General features: G+C 43.4%; 1 long non-coding RNA gene across 1 annotated transcript in view; it reads left to right on the top strand.

Moving 5' to 3' along the window:
• The window catches only part of LOC129464913 (uncharacterized), a 152,906-nt gene extending 138,886 nt beyond the window's left edge, over nucleotides 1-14,020 (top strand). Inside the window, exon 3 of the long non-coding RNA XR_008651802.1 lies at nucleotides 13,792-14,020. This is a non-coding gene — a long non-coding RNA (uncharacterized lncRNA). The remainder of the gene's footprint in view (nucleotides 1-13,791) is intronic.
• Nucleotides 14,021-25,546: the final 11,526 nt, after the last annotated feature.

The following is a 25,546-nucleotide window of genomic DNA, read 5'->3' as shown; positions in this document are numbered from 1 at the left end:
TCAATTTCCTCATCTCTAAAAAGAGAATAATACTTCAGAGGGTTGTGATGAGGATTAAAAAGATTTGAGACTGTGCCTAACACAGTGCCTGGCACATAGTAGGTGCCTGTTAAATGTCTACCCCCTTTTCCTCTCACCTCAATGGCAGAATTCATGCATCAGGCAGGGGTAAAAGTTCTTTGGGACGTGTTGTTTCAGAAATCTCTCAACAGCACATGGCCTCCTACTTCCTCTACTCCACAGACCAGGCATTGTTGAGGAACACATTGAACTTTTCCCCAGTGAGTCACATTAACACACACATGCTCCAGGACCACTGTCACGGGGTATAGGCATTTCATGTAGGAAGGCCATGGCTATATTTTACACTGAGGCTTCTTGTCTGCCCTTTCTTATAAGCCTGAAGCCTCCCCTAAAACACAGGTATGAACTCACAGATTAGCATCTAATCTCCAGTGTACTAAATGTTTGCATACTGCCAGCATTTTGGAAGAAACAGCTACCTCTTGGTTTTTCTTTCTACAGAAGTTGAAATGCACCTCCTCTGAATGAAAAGCTAGAGGTTGTGTTCACTCAGAGTGTGGCTGAAATGCAAAATATATTTCAGAGCTTGTGCCTTTATCCCAATGCAGTAAAAAGGTGACTGTTATTAAAGAACAATGCAAAGCCTTTAATTCCCAAGCTTTCAAGGAAGCTTTATGTACTGGTTTGACTTTCATTATCTGTCTTTGTCATCCTTGTAAAATATCCCATTAGACTTTCCACTAAGGCAGAGAAATCAGACTTACAATGGAAACTAAGTTGTTTAATTGCTATTATCTTTCAAAGTTTGAAGTATAGTATTTTTTTTTTTTGTAATTGTTTCAGGAAAAGAAGCTTGGATTTGAGAACTAGGTTGGGTGAGTTAAGTCTTGAAATAAAGCCTGCTGCTGAATCCAAATTCTTCTGATATTGCAGATCCTGCCCAGTTACAGTAGGAATCTGGCTTCACCTTGACTGGGTGCACAGACCAGGCTTGAAACACCAGTGGTCTTGGTTCAAAGCCTGACTAGGCCACTTACTGAATGGTAGACCTTGGCAAGTTCTGTAATCTCTCCATGTCCCAGTTGCCTCATCAGTAAAATCAGCAGAACGACAGTATCACAATGTGTCTTAGTGAAGGTTAACAACATACTTATGTAACACACTATCACATCGACCAGAGAAGAGTCAATACATGCTACTTCCCTTTCTCCTTTATATGCAATCAAAAGTAGTTAGTCCAGAACAGTGACATCTGATGAAATCAAAGTGGGCATCAAGGGCAATGTTGGAAGAAAATCAAAGAGAAGTCATAATGGGAAAATGGGAAGATACTGTCCAGTATGTGTGTGTGTGTATGTGTGTGTGTGTAAGCCCCAGTCTTTGAAACTCAAAGTGTTAACTATAAAAATTCCAATACATTTGGATATGTATCTTATAATGAGGGGTGCACACATGAGTCTCAACACCAGCACAGGCAAGGGGTGCCATTTACTTGGTGTGGCGATGTTAGCTGCCACCAAATGTCATGTTCATAGCAGAGGATTTGATGAGTTAATTCAATCCAAGTCCAGACACTAAATATCTTGCAGAATAAACAACAATGCATTTTTGAGACATGTTTTCTGCACCCCCCCTTTTTGTAAACTAAAGTAGTCTTTCCTGGCTCCTGAACACAAGCTGTCCTCATCTATTTCCTAAGATAATCCATTATAAATTATGACAGGTTCCCCAGATCCTGGCGGCCGGCGCAGCCCAGTGTGCTGCCCAGGTCTCACTTTTCTGTCCTGGTCATCTCCGACAAGTTCCATGCGTGACTGGTCAGGAGACGGCTAATTCCAGTCCACGCATTTTTCAGATGAGCTTCATTTTATTTTTAATTTCCCCACAAATGCACGCCAGGCGCAGATTTCGTCAGTTACAGACATAGCTCTCTAATCTGTGCCGCCCTTCCGTAGCTCATACTACCAAATGAATTAAGGTCCAGTTACATATAAAAGTGATTATGATCAGCGAAATGTCTGCCCAGAGTGGCCTCCCAAAAAAGGGCAAAGATTCGAGGCTCTGACACTCCCCTTTGGCCATCTTAGGGCCATGCACCGTACAATAAAAATGATCCCATCCACAACTTTCTAAAACATACACTGCCTTCAGACTTTACAGCTCCAAGCCCTCTGGCCCCCACGGAACAGATAAACAAATAGCTTTCCTCTGTTGGGGGAAATTATTTGTTTTCTGTCTTCATCCAACGAGATTTCTTTTAGAGAGATCTGATCTCATCCTTGTGAGAGCTTCCTATTTCACCTCTCCAGGCATCTGGCTTTTGCTCGGAGGCAGGCGACTTCTTCCAAATCCTGACATTTGAGGGGCAGGACTCCACGTCATCTTTGGGATTCTGGAAAGGCTTGTGGGGCGATTCTCAGGATAGTGTCTGTGAGGACTGTATTTTCCCCTCAAATCAGGAAAGCAGCTCACGGAGTAGGCACTGCATGGAGACTCATAAAGTTAAATCAGACCAGGGAGCGAGGAAATAAAGGCCATCTTCCTCTATTCTCAGAGTTTCTAATATAACTCAGGGGTGAGGAAATATTCCTGAGGACACATTTAATTATCGAAAGTTATCTTCTCCATAAGTTAATAGATACAAAGAAGACCAAGAGAACAAGGAGGAATTTAATGGAAAGAGTAATAGGGACCAAGAGGCAGGGGTTTGCCACCAAAGAAGTACGCGATCCTGTATACTTCTCTGCCTCTTTCTGGTGCTGCTCCCCACAAATATAAAATCGAGAATATTCTGGACTTCTATGACAAATGGCAAAAGGGGAGATTCGGAAAGCTTGCCTCGTTTCCACCAAGGTTTCTAGAACAATTATTACAAAGCATAACCAGTCTAGGCCTGAGGGAGACGGTGATGTAGTCCTCCCATGAGGCCTTTTACTGGGGATTTTTCCAACTTGCTGTGCAGACCCCAAAGCTGATGAGGTCAAATGTGCTCAGCCTTTTGATATGTTCTCGTTGGGGTGGAACCAACTGGACAAACAGTCCAAGAATCTCTCCTAGATCTGACCTCTGAACAGAGCCCGAGGTGGGGTGGTGAAGGCAGAGAAATGCTGCCCCACATGACAGAAGCCAGCCAACGCCTGCTGCCCCACCGCCCGCCAGGCCGTGGCCCTGCTGCCCTCTGAGACAAGCCGACCTTGGTAGTCACCCAACTTGAGAATCTTTTGAGCTCTTCCTGTCGCCATGCCCCGCCCCATCCCATTCCACCCTCTCCTCTTTTTTCTCCTCCCTGGCAGCCACTCTGTTTTCAGATGTTTATCCAGAGTCAGGTCCTCAGTGGCTGTGGTGAGGCCTGGGGGAGGGGAGTGCCCTAAAAGCGGGGTTCCTCTGGGTTTCTAGGGCCCATCACATGGATGCCCACGTGTGTGTGTGTGTGTGTGTGTGTGCATGTGCGTGCACACATGTGTGCGGGTGTATTTCACTGGTTGACAGTGGTCTGTATCTCTGGCTTGCAATGTCATTAGTCCTAGATGAGCCCATGTTGGATGCCTTTTTTGGGAACACTAGTATCATCTGTGCTCTGAATGCTCCATCTCAGTGGTCTCAATTTGATCAGGACATCCGGATTTTGTAACATCATTTTCTAACTGTTCCCCCGACCCTGATTCCATCCTTCAGAGCTCTGAGGACATGTAACTAGAAGCCACTCCAATTACGCTCCCCCTCTGTGGTGGACCCGTGTCACCTGCCGCCCTGGCATCATCACCCAGGCATGCACTGTCACACTCCCAACCGGAATGTCAGCTTGCTGTTTGAGATTCACACCGACACTCGGTCCCCAGAGGGCTCCTCCTGGAGCCAGGGCGGCCTGTGCTTGGGAACACATAAAAGCACAGGAGTCCCCTCGCTTTTTGGCAGCACTTCAAGCACTAGCCCAATGAAGAGATCTTGACAGCATACTTGTAAACTCCACAGGCCCCAAGGGCTCAAACACCACGATATTTATGCTCACGGGTGGGGAGCCAAAACAGTCGGGTTGTTATGCAGACATGGATCTCTTACTCAGACCAGCATTTCTGACACCTGTTAATTGGCATTTGAAAGAACTGAGTCAAGGGGGGTGGGGGCCTCGGGAGCTGCTGCCAACCTGTACCTGAACCGCGGGGAGTCCTGCAAGGTTTTGGCCCCTCCAGCTGGTCAGAGATTCCCTGGAGAGATGAGCAAGTGAGTCCCAGGGTTGCCAGAAAGGATCATCAGAGAAGGAAGAAAATAGGAAGGTGGGTGAGAAGAAAAGTAAGAGACCAAGAGGGAAAGAAAAAACTAGAGAGGGCGGGTATTTTTAGATTTGCTAGTGCAGAGCTTTGTGCCTGCAGCACGGGTCCTTGCCTCTGCAGCACCAGTTCTGCTGGCCCAGGGTGGAATACACCCTTCTTCTCTCCTTCCCCGCTGGGGCAGGAAGTCTCACCTGCCTTTGAAGGCTAGAGACCACTTCCTCCAAAGAGCGTTCTCTGAAAACCCCAGAAAGCCAATCTCCTCTTCCTTCAGGAATTCTTATTGTGACATACAGTTTAGTGCTTCAAACCTTCTTGTGTGTGTCTTGTGTGTCTCCCCGACAATTCCCTCCACACCGCCAATTTTTAACTCTTTGGAGTCATATTAGAGACTTTTTCTGGCCCGCCGTGCCCAGCACAGTCCTAGTTTCAAAGTAGATTCTCAGTATCCACAGCTGATGGATTGATTTTCCCCCTCTGGATGTCTTTTTCTCTTTTTGGGTTCCAGACCTCCCCGCCTCAACTTCCACTCAATCTGTCCCCACGTAGCTTCAAGCTGACTAGCTGGGCTCTGTGAGTCTCCTTCTCTGCACCTGTTTCAAGGTGTGGATGGCCCATAGTTCGACCTTACGTGAGACTAGGTTTAAATGACGCAGTAAAAATAGTTTCTATATTTCATTATTAGTGCTCAAAAAATATTCATCAAGTCTCTATTTATGAACTGACCTGTGTTCCAAAAGTCAGCTTGTGTTTTAGTTTGAATCCAGAAGTCTGTAGAAACAACATTATAAATGAATTCCTTCATTCATTCCTTCAACAAATACATTTTGAGCACTACTGCAAGCTCTGCACTATTCTATGTGCTGTGAAATCTGCAGGGAACAAAGCACATACAAACCCTCGTCCTCAGGGAGCTTATATCCTGGTCAGGGGAGACAGACACACAAAGAAGCAAGTAAAATATATGAGATGTCAGATGATCCTAAATGCTAAATGCCATAGAAGGGAATAAAATAGGAAAGGGGAATAAGGTGTCGGACAGGGCTGGGATTGTACAAGAGGGAACTTGGTGTGTTCTAGAACAGCAAGAAGCCAGAGTAGCTCAAGCAGAGTGAGCACTGGGGTGAGGAAAGTACTGGGTGGTTTCCCTGGCCAGCCCACTGATAGTCTACTTAGCTCATAAGAAGTCTGAACTGCAATTCTAATTCAACCATAAACATTTACTGCATGCCTATACTACGACAGGGATTAGTGCTAGGTGTTGGTACTAATTCTTTCAACTACTAGGTGTTGGTACTAATTCTTTCAACTACCTTTAACCACGTTTCTATGGGAATATCCCTTCTGTGTATCAGCTAGAGAGGCAATTTGGGACATTAGAACCTTTTCTTGATTTAGAGCCTCAGGCATTGGATTTGCTGCTGAGTGCTGCTTTTTGTCCTTGGGCAAGTTGCATAACCTTCCCAGTTCTTGATTTCCTGGAGATGATAATGACTGTTTTGCCTTTTTTGTGTGGTGTGTGTGTGTGTGTGTGTGTGTGTGTGTGTGAAAATTAAATGAGGTTAGTGTACATGAGAGAGCCTTGTAAAACATTAAACACTATACCCATGTGAGTTGTCATGATTTTAGGTGAGTTTTTCTGTCTTCTACATTGGGGAATTAAGGGACAAAGACTCAGAAATAGACATCTCTAGTGACCCCTCCATACACAGAAGTTTTGGGTAAGTTTTATGTTAGCCATCTAACTTCTTGTGAAAAGGGTAATGGGGCCAGCCAGTTTCAAGATGGTGAATAACTCAGCTAAAAGTGTCAAGTGGAAGAAGAAACAGGTCAATGAAGACTGCCTGACTCTAGGGAAGGTTGTAGAGTAGAATTTGAGGAAAGATTTATAATTCATTTCAAAAATGACAAGCAAGAGGACAGACCCAAACAAATCATTACACAGGTAAAATCACATTTCCCCTCTGGACACTGTTCTTTTCTCCCCATTTTCCTGTATCCTTCGTGGCCCATTTTCCACAGCATTTAAGCTGTCCAAGTCCCACCACTCTGATTCCAGCCATCCAGTTGCTCCCAAGCCTGCCTACTTTCCCTCCAGTGCTCTTTAGAATGGAGGACTCTGTAGAGACAGATCTTTTATTGACAGAGAACTCACTTCCTTATTAGAAGGCAGGCTGTTCATTCTGGAAAGCCCTTGTAATATTAGAAGGTTCTTCCTGAAAGCTGCTTAAAATTTGCTTCCCTGTGCCTTCTCCTCCTAACTCCTGGATCACCCTCTGAGGTCCTCAGAAGCACCCTAACTCCTCTTCCAAGACACAGCTTTTCAGGTATCTGAGGATCGGTCCCTATCCCACTTCGCAAACCCCAACACAGTCAGTTTAAGATTTTTCTCCTTGGGTGGGCGCGGTGGCGCATGCCTGTAATCCTAGCACTTTGGGAGGCCACGGCAGGTGGATCACCTGAAATCAGGAATTCAAGACCAGCCTGACCAATATGGTGAAACCCCATTTCTACTAAAAATACAAAAATTAGCTGGGTGTGGGGGTGGGTGCCTATAGTCCCAGCTACTCGGGAGGCTGAGACAGGAGAATTGCTTGAACCCGGAAGGCAGAGGTTGCAGTGAGCTGAGATCAAGCCACTGCACTCCAGCCTAGGCAACAGAGCGAGACTCCATCTAAAAAAAAAAAAAATTAAATTAAAAAAATAAAATAAAAAAGAGATTTTCTCCTTATCCTTAGTGTTCTTCAACGTTGCTGTGAAATATTGAGGGGTTTTGTTGTCATCCTGTTTTTTTGTTGCTTTTTAATCCTGCTTCTGTACACAGCATGTGCTTTCTTTCCACTCTAAGAATTCATGACGTTCTTCAGTCATGAAGTCTTAAAAATTCTTTTTTAATTTTTATTTAATTTTTTTTTTTTGAGACAGAGTCTTGCTCTATTGCCCAGGCTGGAGCACAGTGGCACCTTCTTGGCTCACTGCAACCTCTGCCTCCCGGGTTCAAGTGATTCTCGTCTCAGCCTGCTGAGTAGCTGGGATTACAGGCTCACGCTACCATATTTTTAGTAGAGATGGGGTTTCACCATGTGGGCCAGGCTGGTCTTGAACTGCTGACCTCAGGTGATCTGCCCGCCTCAGCCTCCCAAAATGCTGGGATTACAGGCATGAGCCACCATGCCCAGCCTTTTTAAATTTTTAATTTATTTTTATGTTTTAGAGACGGAGTCCTGCTCTGTCGCCCAGGCTGGAGTGCATGGTACACTCACAGGTTACTGCATCTTTGAACTCCTGGGCCCAAGCGATCCTCCAGCCTCTGCTTCCCAAGTAGCTGGGACTATAGGCATGTGCCACCACACCTGGCTCAGTTCTTAAAAATGTTTAGCCATCTCTTGTTCAAGTACCATCAGCCTAACTTCCAGTTTTCTTAACAGCGCTTTTATCTTTCTCTCTTTATTTCTCTGAGCTGTGAAATTCATTAGAACTGTCTTTCAATTCACAATTTCTCTCTTTGATGATTACTAATGTAGTGTTTACCTAATATTGTTGTCTTTAATTCTAGGTATGTATTTTAATTCCATACTACTCTTCAGAAGCTGAACTCTAGTCTGCCTCTCCTGCTCCAGGATTTGGCTTCTTGTTCTGGATTACTTTCCCTTTCTTTCTTTTCTTTCTTTTTTTTTTTTAAATTTACCCAAGATAGTACTTCGGAACCTTTCTATTAAATTTCTATTGCACAGAAATGCCTATCTTAATGTAGTGCTCTTCCTTTTTTCCCTTTTTTATATTTTAATTAGTATGATTACATTTTCAGAACATAGTTATGTTTTCTCAAAATGGAAGCCTAACTCTGTCTTGACTCTGTCCCTACTGTCCTTGAACTGCCCTCATGTGCCTGATCTCCTGAGCTTTGCTTAGCAGTATTGCTGTCTGTGATACCCAGAACTGAATGCAGAGGGCTCCAGCAGGTGTCCTGAAGGCCAGTCTTAGGGACAGAGAACACTGAGCAAACAGGACTTCTAACAACACATGTTCTTTCATAGAAACATCTATAAGAGGATAAAAGGCAGACACCAAAGAAGTTTCCTTGAAGCAATTAATGGGTGGGCCTAACCTGTGTAGGGGTTGGGGTCGTCTGCAAGGGCTGCAGTAAACAGCCTCTGATAAACAATACTTCTTGATCCAGGTGAGATCAGGCCAAATTCCAGGTAAGAAGCCTCCAAGGGGAAAAGAAATCATGAAAGGCCAGGCTGGGGGCCTTTGTAGAAATAGGAGAGCCATCCATGCTTTGGCATTAGAGACAAGAGTGGTTCAAAAAAATCAAATGAAACACATCCATACGGACCTCAGGTGCTTCTTGACACCACATTAATCACCTTCCTCACGTTTACTGTTACTCCATCATGGTCTGAGTATAGGCGAGGTTGGCTGGAAAGCAATTGCAGAGAGAAAGTAAACCTCTATTTACAGACTGCAAGAGTTCTCCCTGTTTACAGCAGAGAATGCACTTGATAGGAAAAAGTAATCATAGGCCATTATGGTTATTCTTCAGTTTGTCAAAACATCCCATCTGGTAGAAGAGCACAAAGTGCCAACAATTATTAGCCCTTTTCAAAATTGTGTGTGGAGTTGTCTGCTAAAAACCGTATGTGAGTTCTGAATTCCAAGCTTTAGAATCTCAGCTTTATCACCTACTAGCTGTGTGATGTTAGGGTGGTTTCTTAACTTCTCTGAGATTCAACTTTTACTAAATCATACCTATTTTATTTTAAATGAGGATGAAATTAAATATTGCATATAAAGGGCATAGATTAAGCTCAATAAACATTCATATGCCCTCTCCTTTGATCGGGTGTCATTTGACAGAGCTAGGGGTGAGGAAGAAAGGAAGAAGGTGAAAAACATACAAGAATTTGTTTAAAAACAGGAGGAATTGTTAAGGACTGTTGCAAAAGGAACTAAAGCCACTTTGGCCATCAGCAGTTGATGGAATCTAGTGATAAATGTCAGTTGCACCCAACAATTAGAGGTGGGTGGAACTGTATATCTTCTTCCCCCACAGCCTGGCTACTTGGTCGTAACAAGGAAAGCAAGTTTCAGACCCAATTCTACCTTATTCTACCCCATTCTAACATTGACCGGCAGTCAGGTCCCCAAACAATGCAAGCTGATTCTGTAATCTTAGAGTGTCCCACTGTCAGTCATTTAAGGCAATCTGGTAAGTCTGGTGCATGAAAAATTTACACTAAGGCATATGCATCAAACATTCTGACAGCAGAATCAGTGCCCACATCCTTCACCATGCATGAGGTACAGAGAATAAATGAACTCCCAGGCCTGGAGCACCTATCTGAAGGTAGTAGGCTGCTGGGCTCACCAGATTCTTATACTCCTTTCATGCAGGACGGACGTGTCTTTACAAATTTTCTAGCCAGTCATTTAGAGTGAACACCACTTATTTCACCAACAAAAAAATGTTTTACCATTCTTTATGCTAATTAAACAACTTTCAGATACAGGCTTAGAATTGAGAGAGCTGAAGTATTTTCTATTTCTTCCTCTGTGGCTTACATTCCTGAATGAAGGTCTTTCAGTGTTCACTACTGTAGACTACAGTTAACTTGCATTCACATATATACATCACACAATCAACACTGAAGTATTTGAAGGGAAATTACAGGTGCTATAACAAGACAGGCAGACGACTGGAAAGGACTATATTATTTTTAAGTGAAAGCTGAAGAAAAATGGGAAATTGCAGTCACTTGTTTAGACAGGAACAGACAGTACTCCCTCAGATCTGAATGATTTACATCTCATGGCTTGTTTATTATAATCCTGTTTTTTGGCCAGAAAATGACTTAATTCCCTCTCAAATTTTGCTCATTTCACCACCATTCCCCTCAGTCTTCAAGAGACATTTCTGATACAAAAAATTCCCCAACAGACTTGAAGCTTCAGAGCTAGGATAGCAAGAATCCATAAAGACCATGAAATTATATACCTACATTTGCATGTCTTTCAAATTCTAGTTTGCTAGGTACACTTGGATAGCTAACATTCCACCTTAGGTAATACTTTTCTCAGCCTCTACTCTCCCTCTAACTTTCCCCATTAGCTTGGCAGAAAGACCTTGGGCTTCATCTATAGGCAGATTTTGAACAAAGCATGGGGGTGTTGGGATTGGGAAGCCAGCACACACACTGAACCTCTCAGTATAGCCAAAGGTGATGGAGACACTAGTAGATGTAGACGTCACTCTCCCTCCATTGCATAGTCAAACACCTGCATTTAATTATTTTCATTTAGCTGCCAATTATGAAAAACCAGACTAGGTTAGGAGCCAAACGCCTGGATTCAAGCTCCAGTTCTGTCATTCACAGCTGGGTGTGCTTGGCTAAATCACCCAAGGCTTCTCAAGCCCAATTTCCTAATCTGTCAAATGGGGCTAGTGAGTCCACCCTGACTCACAGGGTAGTCATTGGATTGAATGGCAGATTGGGCAGATTTTGCTTCATAAATTTTAAGGGATTTATGGGTGCAAAGAAGCATTTGTATCAATTATGTACATACACTCAATTATTTCTTGTGAGCATACCTTTTCAAGTAGATTTTAGGATTCTAGAAAGGAAGACTACAAGCTATGTACTTTGCAGTAACTGACAGTGTCATGCACCTACTGGTACTTAATGTATAAATGAAATAATGAGATTCTTTATTCTGAAAACAAGGCAGGGACTTGGCTTAATATCATATAGTATGCCTAGGAAAAACATTCAACATCATTATTCATCAAAAAGTTATTGAAGACCTATTGCATTTAAAGTTCTGTGTAAGGCCTTGAACATAGGATAAGTAAGATGTGCCTCTGCCTTCAGAAAATTAAGTGGAATAAACGACTAAAAGAGGTAAGAGGAAAGTCCATACTAAACACACAGAAAAGGTTGCCAACTCACCCCATAAAGTGTTGGGGGTGGACATGAGGAGAGGAAGGAAGAGCTTCATACAGAAGGTGACACATGAACTGAGTCTTGAAAGATGACAGAGTACTAGGTCTAAATGTTTATCTTTCAACAAAAACTTATAGGTTGAAACTGAATCCCTATGTAATGGTATTAAGAGGTAGGCATTTGGGCTGTGACTAGGTCATGGGGGTAGAGACCCCATGAATGGAATTAATGCACTTATAAAAGAGGCCCACGAGGCCTGTTTACCCTTCCCCCATGTAAGCATGCAGTGGGAAGTTGCCACCTAGTCTATGAGAAAGCAGGTTCTTACCAAACCCTGCAGCCACCTTGATCTTGGACTTCCCAGCCTTCAGAACCTTGAGGAATAAGTTTCTGTTATAACAGCAGCCCAAACAGACTTAGACAGAAAGCATTTAACACCAAGGCATCATGTTCTCAATCATAAGTGGGAGCTGAACAACGTGAACACATGGACACAGGGAGGGGAACATCACACATGGGGGCCTGTCGGGGGTGGGGGGCTGGGGGAGGGATAGCATTAGGAGAAATACCTAATGTAGATGACGGGTTGATGGGTTCAGTAAACCACCATGGTACGTGTATACCGATGTGACAAACCTCCATGTTCTGCACATGCACCCCAGAACTTAGAGTATAAAGAAAAAATCACTCAGGCATCCAGAGGGCAAGGGCACTCTGTTCAAGAGGAATAATTTGAGCACAAAAGAAATAGAGTGAGGCCAAAGCGTTACCAGTCATTTGTACGGCCAATGAGTAGGGAGCAAGGTGGGCGTGTGGTCTGAAAGAGGTAAAACTAGAAAAGAAAATCTTTTCCCACTTTTAGTTTCTAAGAAAGGATATTTTTCCTACTGACACTCCTGACTTTCCTGCCTTTATTTTCTTCACCCTTGAGGAGGTGCAGTGGCTTCTGCCTGGCAAACTGGGAAAGAGTAGACGGGCATGTTCTGCTCAGCCCTATCCTCCTTTCTCTTGGGCTTGGGAACGTCTGCCACATGGAAGCCTCTGCTCCTCGGTGCCCCAGTCCATATGCCTAGGACGGCAGGTGACTCTGCCTAATTTAGGGGGTCAGGTAACCAGCCCATTTGGCTCTCATTCTAAGTTGTGTTCTCCAATTTAGCCTGGATCCATAATAAAGTTGATGTTGTGGTGCACTTGTCACCCTTTGTTTTATTTTGCAATTCATTCAGAGCCCATGTGTCTTGGATGCCCCCCAGGTAGATCAAGGCCGGAATATGGAGGGCTTGGAATGTTCTGCCCAGGAGTCCAGAATCACATGGCACAAAAAGTCTCTACCATGATGAGCATAAGACGAGATGCCTGCAACAGGAAATAATACCGGCAACCTTAGTAGAAAGAGCATGGACTTGGCTTTCAGGAGAACCAGGAGCCAGTCCTAGCTCTGCCACTAACCATCTGCATGACTTTGGGCAAGTCACTTAAACTTTCCAGCCTTTTCTCCTCACCTGTATGGTAAGTTGGGTTATCAAAATCACTAAGGGCCCTCTCAAATTATATAAACTTTTAAAAAGAGAGGATTTCCTAATAGGAGGAAGTTTTGACACACGGGTACATTGAACACTGGGACAGATTGTGGAATTTCTTTCCTTAAAGATGTGGAAGAAGCAGCTCGTTTAGGATCCCATGTAGATGAGCAATTTAACATGTATGTATGTCAGGTACTCTATTATGAACATATTGCACTATCTCATTTCATCCTCATGCAAACCCATGAAATAGACAATGTCATCCTTCAAATTTTACCGAGAAAGAAACTGAGGCTCAGAGGAGTTAAATAACTTGTCCAGAGCCTACAAATAATAAGCGCCAGTCCTAGGTTTTAAACATGGGCAGTCTGGCACCACAGCAGCACTCGCTAGCACTACACTGCACCACCTTGTGCTAGGGGCAGCTCTGGGTCCTCTCCCAAGAGCCCATCATGATCCATGGTGTCTCTGGAGGGACCCGTTTGCAGCTTCTCAGACACGTGCAATAGGCAGGTGCTTGGCTAGTGTGAGAAACCAAACTCTTTTGGCTCTCTCTTAGCTCTGTGCCCTACGTTTTGACATTCAGGGGTGAGAAGCATTTGTTTGGCAATTAATAATACAGTGCCTTGTGACATCTCTTGTTTTGATGTCTTTATTTTTTTCCAGTTTCTATGTGCTTATGATTTTTCTCCTTCCTTAATATTGATTGCATATTGATCATATGTCAGGCACTGTTTGTTCTACATGCTTAAAGTATGTTATTTCACTTAATACTCACAATAACACTTCAGAGTAGGTACTATTATTATTCCAATTTACAGGTGAGAAAACTAAGGTACAGAGGGAAAGATACTATTATACCGCCCGTAGGACAATGACGTTGACAGCATATACTAGGCCTTAAATAAACATTTGCAAATGGATTGATTGAGTCAAGGGTCACATATTTCAAGGATTCCCTTTGCCCAGGTCCTTCCATAGTCTTCTATTTATTCTCTGCTTACCCCGGTTTTTACTATGCTTCCTTTACAGACTGTGTCTAAGATGCCAGTTGAAGACTGGAACAGCCATACGAGTGTGGGATATTCCTGGAAACCTGTTCTAGTAGGCACTGGAGAAGCCACAGGAGCCTCTCAATACAGAATAGACACACTTTGCACTCAATAATAATGCACTAATTGATGAATATATTGACACAGTGTTGGTTTGCTTCACAATCTGCTGGTAAACATATTCATTTTTGGGTGGATTTCAGGCCTTATAGGTAAAATTTGTTTTTGCTTTTTCCATTTTTTTTCAAACCTCTAATTTTTGGCTTTCTTTGCTACTTAGAAGCAGAAGTGGAAGAAACTAAAATCAGCAGAATGAGGGCTGCATGCAGGTAGACACACTTTTCTGAATGTATGTGTGTGTGTGTGTACATACATACGTATTTCTTGGGTTGGAGAAAAATACCTTTCCCCTTTATCTCTTGGATATTGTATGAACTGTATCTCAATTCCAAAGCCACAATTCCCATTTTTCCTTTGGGATCTGACAAGAGTTTCATCTTTTCCAGTGGGAATGCATCCACTGTGGACATGCCAGTCTACCCTAGCACTACACTTTGTAAACCAACACGATCTGACTAGCTGGGACAACAATCTACAGTGACAATAGTGGCAACTTACACAAATTAAGACTAGAGAGATTTTCAAACTGATGTCCATTCATCCTACACCCAGCATCTCTTGTATCCTGGCATACAAGCACCTCTTCTATTAGCAATTTAACATGTATGTATGAGCTTGTATCAAAAGACACAGGTACCTCTTGTATCCCTTGTGGACAAACTCCTTAGTTTTTAATTTAAAACATTAAGCAAGAATTAACACAATAGGCTTTTTGCCTCTTCATTGCTGATCTTCTTCAGTGAACACTCTGCTCCAAGTTGTAGTTAAAGAAATCTCAAATTCAATCTTGGGCATATTTCCTTTGGCTTCACTTGTGACATGTCTGTAAATAAATATCAGCATTTTGCAACTTCGAAAAATATCAGGAATGCACATTTCTCCATAAAACCCAGGAAATTCTAAGTATTAGAGCATGAGCCATAACTCCATGACCCTTTATGTGGAGGATTAGTGGGCATGGCCTCCCTCCAGTGCATGCTTAGGCCTCTCCATATCGGGTGGTACACATGGCCATCTGGATAGAAGCAACATCAGCTTAACAGCAACTGCTGTGAGAACTCTGAATTTCAACTCTCTGATGGGAGACTCACATTTTTGAACAGTACATTGCCCTGGAATGTACACTCATGCCACCTGCACTGGCTGGTATGAAGGAAACATGGGTACATTGAATGCACTAAGGAAAGGTGATCCTCGCCCACACAGTCTTGTGGCACAAGTGGGAGCTATGTTAGAAATTTTTCAAGAATGCAGTTCATAGTGGTGAGATCTGGTCAGGCAATCTATGTCTTTCCTGGGATAGAGCGTAAATAAGTCCACCCACGATAAAAATCAGAGGCAGGCAAAAAATAATGAGGAAGCCATTCACAGAAGAGGAAGCACAAATAGCTGCTAAACATATGACAAAATGAACAATCACAGTGGCTATCAGGGAAATTATAGGGAAAACTGCAATAGGTTACCATTTTATGCCAAAATGTATGAATGGGCATTACATGTCTGATACTACTAAGTGATGGTGCGGATATTGAATACCAGGAAATCTTATGCCCTGCTGGTGGGAGTACACATTGGTTCAATTACTTTAGAGAAAAATTTAGTATTATTTAGTCGAGGTGCAAATGAGCATTCGCTATGCTCCAGGTAGTTTTCTATTAGAGCAAATCCCACACAAGCGCGCAAGGAGATATATACATGGATATTTGGAGAAAGATTGTTAAAACAAAGCAAAGAAAACAACCTGGTGTTCATCAACAATGCATACTGAAACTGCGGCACCTTCATATAATTAAGTGTTACAACGGGGGTGGGGGGAAAGCAAGGGGAAATGAACAAGTGCCACGTGCATCAACAAGGATGAAGCTCACAAAATGTTAGAAAATCAGCCTACTTGTAGACTAATAAATACAATATTTTATTTCTAATATGAAGCTTAAAAGTAGACAAAATATCATATATTTCTCTCACACAAGCACACATATATATAATAAAAAGCATAAATATATGTATGAGAATAAAAAACACAAAATTCAGAACAGTGAGTTCTTCTGGAACAGAGAGCACACTTGGGGAAGGATACACAGAAAGTTATCTACTGCACTGATGACTTCTATTTCTTAAGCTAGATGGGTATTGATTGTATTCTTCTTTATATCATTTTGTATGTCTTAAATATTTTATAATACATTTTAAAATGTTATTTTGAGGTGTCAAAGAATTTCAGAGCTAGAAAGACCTTAGAAATCATCTAGTTCAACAACCTCGTTTTAAACACAATGACAAATAACTAAAATTGGGAAAGAGGAGGTACAACTGATGCCACAGAAACACAAAGGATTATAAAGGCTATTATTAACACTTATATACCAGCAAATTAGATAACCTAGAAACAACAGATACATTCTTAGAAACAAGTTATATAAGATTAAATTCTTTTAACCTACCCAGACTCAATCATGAGGAAGTAGAAAATCTGAACAGCCCTATAATTAGTAAGGAGATTGAGTCAGTAATCAAAAATCTCCCAACAAAGAAAAGCCCAAAACAAGATGGCTTCATGGGAGAATTCTACCAAACATTCATAGAAGAATTAACATGAATCCTTGTCAAACTCATCCAAAATATTGAAGAAGAGGGAACACTTCCAAACTGATATTATGAGGCCAGCATTACCCTAATACCAAAGCCAGACAAGGATACTACCAGAAAAAAAACTACAGGCCAGTATCTCTCATGGATATTGATGTAAAAACTCACAAGAAAATACTAGAGAATGGCATACAATAGCACATGTAAAGAATTATACATTTATAATCACGTGGGATTTATCTGTGGGACGCAAGGACAGTTCAACATAAAAAATTCATAAATAAAATACACCACATCAAAAGAACAGAGGACAAAAATGACATGATTATCTCAGTTAATCCAGAAAAAACATTTCACAAAATTTAACAACTTTCATGATAAAAACATTCAACACACTAGTAATAGAAGAAAACTACTTCAACATAAAGTCATATATGAAAAGCCCACAGCTAACATCATACTCAATGATGGATACATAGAGAACTCCTACAACTCAATAACAAAAACCAAATAACTCAATTTAAAAAATGATCAAAGGACTTCAGCAGACATTTATCTAAAGAAAATAAACAAATGACCAACAGCATATTCACAGATGCTCAACATCACTAATCATTAGGAAAATGCAAAGCAAAACCAGAGTGAGATATTACCTCACTCCCATTAGGATGGCCACCATAAAAAAAAAAAAAAAACAGAAAAACAAATGTTGATGAGGATGTAGAGTAATTGGAACCCTTGTTCCAATTGTAACAGGAGAAGAAACAGGCTTCACCAGTGCAATCCTGAAGACAAAACACTGTTGGTGGGATTGTAAAATGGTGCAGCATGATGGAAAACAGTATAGAGATTACTTCAAAAATTAAAAATAGAATTACCATATGATTCAGCAATCCTACTTCTGAGTATTTTTACAAAAGAACTGAAAACAGGATCTCAAAGAGACGTTTGCACAACCATATTCATTGTAGCATTCTTCATAATTGCCAAGATGTGGAAGCAACCTAAATGCCATCGATGGAATGAATGGATAAAGAAAATGGGGCATATACACAAAATGGAGTATCATTCAGTTTTTAAAAAGAAGGAAATCCTAGCACATGCTACAACAAGGTTCATACCTTAAAGACATTATGTTAAATGAAATAAGCCAATCACAAAAAAAGACAAATATTGCCTGATTCCACTTCTGTGAAGTGTCTAAAGTAATCAAACTCATAGAAACAGAAAGTCAAATGGTGGCTGCCAGAGGCTGGGGACACAGGGAACCAGGAGCTATTCAACGGGTATAGGGTTTCAGTCATGCTGGATGAACGTTCTAGAGCTCTGTTTGTTATACAACAATGTGCATAGCATATAGTTAACAATACTGTACACTAGCAAATGGTTAAGAGGGTACGCTTATGTGTTTTCTGGCTGCAATTTAGACAAAAAACAAGATGAAAGCAAGGGCCAGAGTGACGGGATGACACGCCCACCATCAGGAAGCTGGCCAAATCCAGATCACTGGCCTTTATCCTGCCTCTTGCCACCCCCTCTTGTCCTGATTTCTGTTTTATTTGTAACGACATTTCAGAAATGTGAGATGGGCTTTAGAGATGACTGCTCTAGAAGAGAATCAATTCTTTGTTGAACCGTGATGTCTCCACTTTAAATGTTTACCTATATCTTTGTGGTTTGCTCCTTACACTTCAACTGGCTTTTAAATTGAGTTTGTGGTTTTATTGTAAATAATTATACATTAATGTTGCACTCGGCTTTTGTTGCCTTTCAAGCACGGAGCTCAAGGTCCTTCTGAGGCAGTTAAAATTCAGGATTTGCTTACCAGATGAAATGGAAGCTACATTATGGGGAGAAAAATTTGAGACCTAGAAAGGGTAAAGAACTTAGCTAATATTACGATGCCATTTTTGTTTGGAGGGGAACAAGTTTCAAGTTTAAATCATTTAAAGCTTCTCCACCTGCCCCTCAGGTCACAGGACAATGATTTGCTTCACACTTTAGCTGTAGGAAGTAATTAAAATGCAGGAAATAGAGAAGTTTTAATACCAGTGGGCCCACCTTTTGCCCTTGGAAATGCCCTCCTCCCCACCAGCCTGTGTTCTACTCTGACCACATTTCCCTGGCTCTGACACCTTTCTGCGTATTTTCATAACTTTGGGGTAACTGAGACTTTCAGATGAGCGGGAGCGTGGGAAACAGTCCCCAGAGGAGGAGTTTCTGCTTGTTGAAAATGAGAAGTGCCCGCATATGGAAGTTAACAGCAAAAGGTGTCCTGAGTCATCATTCAGTCCTTGCTGTGGGAGTCATAATTCATGATTTCCTGAGCCCTTCATAGGTTCCTGAGAATAACGATGGCTGCCATTTGCCAAGCACAGGGCACAGCTGGGCAGACAGCCCCCCTCTGGGAATTGGAGCTGGGCACCTGGTCAGCTGGCCTGGTTCTGCTCAGGTTCTTGGCTGAGAAAACAGAGGCTGCCAGTTCTTTACACCGTCTTCCCTGATTATTTGCTTTTTCTTCCGTGAACATGGTCTAAGCAGGGTTCCAGAAAAAAATGTAACTCTGCAACACACAGAGAGGGCAGACAGCTAGCACAGGGGGTCTGGGCTGGAGGCTTCTCCGAGGCCCTGCTGCCTGGCCACAGATAAGTGGCCTGAGCCCCCGGAGCCCTGGGCCTCTGAGGGTTGTCTGCTGGGTGCCTGCTGTGCCCCTGGCTCTGTGTGTTTGGGGCTCCCTACTGGCCGGGGACTCTCGCCTTGCATTCCTTGCCCTGGGTTGTGTTGATCCCCCTCTGGGCCTCCTGTCTGACCTCTGGGGCCTGGATGTTGGCCTGGATTTATGACCCTGAGCTTCTTTTTATCTCTTCGGGAAGTAAACGTTTTGGTTGGGAAGTTTTTCAATTTCCTCCTGGCCTGGACCAAACCGCTCATATTTCCAAGGGCAAGATTCCCCTCTCCTCACGGGTCCTTGTGCCTTGAAGTGTAATTAGGAGCCTCACTCCACCTGCAGACAGGCTCCTGCAAATGCTTTCATGGTGGTGACCACAACAAAGACAGCAGGCTGCTCTATGCTTACCCAAACCTCACATTCGCGGAGTAGAGTTATTGGTTTTTTTTTTGTTTTTTTTTTTAAGCAGCCGTAGACACAAGCCACTCCCCTGCAGGCCTCCTCCTCTGACTTCCAAAGGAAAAGACCTTTCCAAAATGTATATGAGAGTCAGGGGCACAAGTTCTTGAAGCTGGATGACCGTTGATTGCCTTCCCCTAAGTGTGCCCTACAAGACAATTACAAACTCTCTTGAGCCACAGTCTCTCAGGAGAGGGCTAGAAACCAATACTTTTACCGAATGTTCCAGGTCCTTCTGCTGCACCCGAAAGCTTTAGAACCACTGCCGTAGAAACTGTGCAGCAGATGGAATGGGGCAAAGTGAATCTTAATCCCCTTGAAACCCTATAGCATTGTTCTCAAGAAAAGAACATGAACCCAGGACAGTTCAGCCATGTCGCATATTGGGCCTCTCACCAATAACAGTGCTCCATGGTTTTATTTATTTTTTTGCTGAAAGTTTTCATCCAATTACACACACATCTTTTTTTTTCCTCCATAGTGTCCCGTCCTTCCAACTCCCATACTCACCCTCCCAAGGAGTTTCCCTCTTAGCCTGGTCCCCGACACGGTGTCATTTGAAAGTCAGGGCATCCCTTTTATACCGTTGTGAATATCTTCCAATCTGATGGGTCCTTTTATCCTGAAACGCTTCACCTGCTTTCCACCCCAGCATAACTTCACCCACCACTGAAGTACCGCCAGCCGGCTCAGGAGGGTGAGCGGCAGCTGTTGCCCTGTTTAGGGCAGGAAGTGAAGAAGAACATGATATTCAATTAAAACTGCAGGGAGAATTCAGCGAGACAGCAGGGTCTAATGGAGACTGATGGCCTGGGAGACCAGCCGGTCTGAGTTCCATTCCCATCTCTGCCACCGGCTCACAGGGGTGACCTTGGGTCTGTCACTAAAACTTTCTGGGCCTTCGTTTCATCTGAAAAATGGTAGTGATGATACCTGCATCCTCACAGGAATAGTTACGAGGATTAGGGAGATTAGAAAAATACACAGGGCTCTTTTGATCCCTTCAAAGTCAGCAGTGAAGGATGGATAGATGCAGAAAGCGGTCTTAGGCTAAGTAGAATTGGCTGCCAACAACAGGATGTGATTTGAGGTGTAATCAAAAGTCGGCTGGCGCTGAGATAGCTCCCCTAGCAGCCTGTGAGCTGCTCTGAAATCCCACTGCTGGACTGGAGAGCCAGGTTAAAACACAAGTGTGACAAGTCGCAGCAATAACATACCATCAGCCTTTGCATGAGTTAGCTAGAGTAGGTTGCTGGTTTCCCAGGAGAAGAAAAAAATGGGCCCTGAGTGATTGAGGCCCTAGAATGGGTAATTATGATGGGCAGAGGGTTTAGATACAAAGAATGCAAGAGCTCAGAGTCAGGGGAACTGTGCTTAGGGACTTTGTGGGGAGCGGAGTGGTGTGAGGAGAGTTCCAGAGCCATGGAGAATGTTAATTACAGAAGCTGATTTTCAAAGTACTACAATAGGCCCGGCGCAGTGGCTCACACCTGTAATCCTAGCACTTTGGGAGGCCGAGGCAGGCAGATCACTTGAGGCCAGGAGTTCGAGTCCAGCCTGACCAACACGGCAAAACCCTGTCTCTACTAAAAATACAATAATTAGCCGGGTGTAGTGGCATGCACCTGTGATCCCAGCTACTCAGGAGGCTGAGGCAGGAGAATAGCTTGAACCTGGGAGGCACAGGTTGCAGTGAGCTGAGATTGTGCCATTGCACTGCAGCCTTGGTGACAGAGCAAGACCCTGTCTAAAAAAAAAAAAACTACAATAAATGTTAGACCATTCATCCCAGTAAGAGCCTTCCCTAGCCAATGTCTGATGTCTGACTTTCATGTAAGACACTGTAGGCATCACTTCTTACTAACCTTCACTCTTTATAAAACTGGTGATGCTACATTATGTGTTCATGACACCAAGAAAAGGCATTGCCCTCGTGAAAGTGCTATGATGCTGATGATTGCAGCTGTGCGGGCCAGTATTATCATTTCAATTTCAGTCGGTACCAATTTGTTGAGTGTCATCACACTAGGGAGCATGGTGGGGGAGGAACAGCATGGGATTTGGCGTCCTGGGGCTTGGGTTGGATTCCCAGCTCTGTCACTTTGTTCTGGAACCTTGGATACTTACGTTTTCAGGGATCCGGTTTCAGCTGGTAAATTGGGATAACAGACCTACCTCACGTGCTTTCCAGAGGATCAAATGAGGTGATGCAGTGTGCAAAAGCCATGCTGGATGTGACAGAGGGCTACACAAAGGTGAGATGCTGTCTCAGTCAGGACAGGCTGGGGTCTGCTGCTGTAACAAACAAACAATAACCTGACATTTCAATGGCTGCATGTCAGCCACAAGTCTGCCTAGGGGGCGTTCTGCTCATCAGAGTCACACAGGGACACAGGCTCCTGGAGGACCCCTTAGCTGCCTGGTCAGGAAAAAGACATGGTAGAGTCTGCATTGGCTCTGAAAGCTTCTGCTTACCTTTCATTAGCCACAGAAAGTCACATGGCCACATCAACTTCCAGTGAGCAGGGAAGCGCCATCCTATCATGTGTCAGAAGGAGATAGAGTTGGAATATTTATTCACAGCCTATGACCCGAACAGTTGCTACTCTACAAGGCTGGATAAGATGTGGTCCTTTTCCTCAAGATGCTTACCAGAGCTCACCTCAATATCCCTACCCAGGGGTTTTAGAAACATCTCCAGAAAAGTATACTCTCCTTTCTGCCATGGATCCCTGCCCCTGCCTGCCCAACACACAGCCAGGGCCTCATCACTTCTAGCTACCACATTAATGGCTTTGCTAAAAGCAGCTGGAACACCCACCTGCTTCCCTGGCCCCTGCCACTCTGGTTGTAAAATAACCTCCAAGGCCTCTCTTTCGGAGCTTGTGCCTTTCCTTTGTCCTTCACCCAGATGTCGAGGAGAGGTGCCCAGGTGGCCAGGTTCGCGACGACCCCCCCAGGCTGCAGCTAATTGCACCATGCTTGAATGCAGCTAGGAGGAACAGCTCTTTGCTTGTCTGGAGCCCTTCTTGTACCAGATGTCTGCTGACCTTCCCACGGCCCAAGCTCAGGTGTTTCTGCCTTTAGGGAAAGAATGAAACAGGAAAGCTTAGCTCATTTGGCGTCTCTCACCCCAGGTTAGAACCATCTTTCTGTTCTTCTGCTGGAGCAGAGTCATCTCTGTAGCTCCCGTCTCTATTACCCAGAAAGTCCTGGCATGGCCTGAGACTCACCAAAGCCTTTTTCTTCCTTCCTCTTGAGTGGTGTCCCTTCTCCTTGGACACTTTAGTTGGGGTCCTGAGAGAGCAAATGAAAGAGTTTAATGTAATACTATTAGTAATAACAATAAATATAATAGGTTACCATGTGCTAGGCTCTGTTCTGAGTGCCTTGCATATATTAACTCATTAAATGTTCACAAGAAGCCTATGAAGTACGTATTATTAATAGTCTCACTTTAGAAATGAGGAAGAAACGGGCTCAGAGAGGTTAAGTAGGTTGTTCAAGGTCACACAGGTAGTACGTGGCAGAGCTGCGATTTAACCAAGACCGTGTGACTACAAAGCTCATACAGATCTGTTTTTATCATGGCAATTAGGTCTACAGTGGTTGAGAGAGATGGTTGAGGTTACAGACGGCAAGGGCGCCTTTGCTCCTGGCGCTGGCAAGATGGCCTTCCCGGTGTATTAGGAGGTCGTGCCTGCCCTCTGCTGGTCGTGAATGAGCATTGCCACTCAGAGTATGTGGACGAGAACCCGCCGGCAATGCACTTCATAGATATTTCAACGAGAGTAAACTGGCAAATAAACTTGCAGCTTACGTGCAGCAGCAGCATATTGACTATTTCTTTCCCTCTGGTTTGGTGTGTTTTACATTTGTTTTTTTCTCCTGGAAAAAAAAAAGAGGAACAAAAAGCAAACAGGCAGCTCTCCACCTATGAGAACAAGCGGAAGAAAACCGCAATTATGCAACTATCAAATAACAAGTCTATGTGTTTATTGTCATGGAGATTGTAATGTAGTACTAGATGCCCAAAATGTCATCCTAAACAGATGTAAAGGCACATTTTCAGTCGTTCATAACGAAGTTAGGGTAAAATAGTTTCCTAAATTAATCAGGGTATTCTTCCACTATCGAAAGTTGCATGCAAAAAGATTCTTCTTTTAAAAAAGGTCAGGTGTTTTGAATTATCTATGTTCAAATAGAAATTTTGTGTCACTTTCTGATTTACTGTAGAAAGACAAAGGTGGCCATCTCTGACTAGGCTGCAATGCAAGTCAGCCGGAGACATAGCACATAGCACATAGCACATTACAGGGACCCAAGATTTTTGGACTCAGTAGTGACTACTCTTAAGGGGACAATCTGGCTTTTGCAAAGGCCCCCAGCCAAGAGGACCCCTTCAGACAAGTCAGTCCTGCCCACTAAATCTTTATGGGGAGGGGAGTAGAAGGGAGAGGAAACACTGCCACAAAAATCTAATCCTGAAAGCTGTCCCTGGGGATTAACCAGCTGATGCCCAGTATTAGTTCTCACACTGCTATAAAGAACACTTGAGATTGGGTAATTTATAAAGGAAAGAGGCTTAATTGACTCACAGTTCCACATGGCTAGGAAGGCCTCAGGAAACTTACAATCATGGCAGGAGGTGAAGAGGAAGCAAGGCACGTCTTACTTGGAGGCAGGAGAGGGAGAGAGAAAGAGGAAATTTACAATCATGGCAGGAGGTGAAGAAGAAGAAAGGCAAGTCTTACCTGGTGGCAGGAGAGGTCAAGAGAGCAAATAGGGAAGTGCTACTTTCAAACAGATCTCATGAGAACTCACTCATGATCACAAGAACACTGTGGGGGAAACCTCCCCCATGATCCAATCACCTCCTACTGGGTCCCCCCTTGGATTACAATTTGAGATGAGATTTGGATGGGGACACAGAGCCAAACTATATCAAGCCCCTTGTAACAGGTACGTGACCTGAGGAGTCATGGCCTCTGAAGGTTGGATCTTCAGCTCCCAGACAGAGAATTGTCAGCATTCGTAGTTCTTAACTTGGATATTTAAAGTTTCCCTCCCTGAGAAGTTTGAGCGAGTTACAGGACATAGGTCACACCCACAGCAAAACTTCCACTGATCAGGATTCTTGTGTGTATTTTTCACCCCCTGCCAACACACTCTACTTAAGTAAATGCGAAAACCTCAAGAAAACTGCTGATCAGAAGATTTAGTAAAGCAGACCTACTTTCAGGACATACCTTAGGATCTGTCATATGCAGATATCCTGCATACCATGCTTGGACCAGATACATTTATATCATGACCTTGGCTAACTTTTTCTCATCTATGCTCACTGCTTCAAATAATCGCCTCAACACGGGGCACTTACAAGTCTACTTCCTTACTGCTGCCTCTGTCCTGGGATCTGGATTGGTATTTCCAACTGCCTGATGGGTAGCTCCATCTAGATGTCCCCCCAGGACCCGCACGCAGCATGTCCAGAGCTGACCCAAGGATCCCATCCCTAAAAGTCCCCTTGAGTGCTTTATTTCTTTTAACTTCATCACGATTCTCCTTGGGATTCCAGCTCAAAGCCCCAAACTCCTCCACTTTGCCTCACGCTCTGTCCTACCCAATGGACCTGGCCAGCTGTCAGTCTCTCTTACCTCTGTGCCTTCTTGACCTCCCCCCAATCCTGACTCCTTCCAGGCATGATGTCTTGGACAAGGGGGAGTTTCAGAGCTAGACATGGATTCAAATCCCAGCTCCATTATTTATTGCATACCTGAATGTGGACTTTTACCCTTAATTTATTTGAGCCTCATCTGTAAAATTGAAACAAATATGTACCTCTTAAAAGTAATTGTGAGATCAATCAGTTAATATAGATTAAACGCCTGGTATAGGG

This window comes from Symphalangus syndactylus, chromosome 16, assembly GCF_028878055.3.
Source record: "Symphalangus syndactylus isolate Jambi chromosome 16, NHGRI_mSymSyn1-v2.1_pri, whole genome shotgun sequence".
Taxonomy (NCBI): Eukaryota; Metazoa; Chordata; class Mammalia; order Primates; family Hylobatidae; genus Symphalangus; species Symphalangus syndactylus.
The sequence above is the reverse complement of the archived record's forward strand: the minus strand, read 5'-3'. Positions and strand labels throughout refer to the sequence as shown.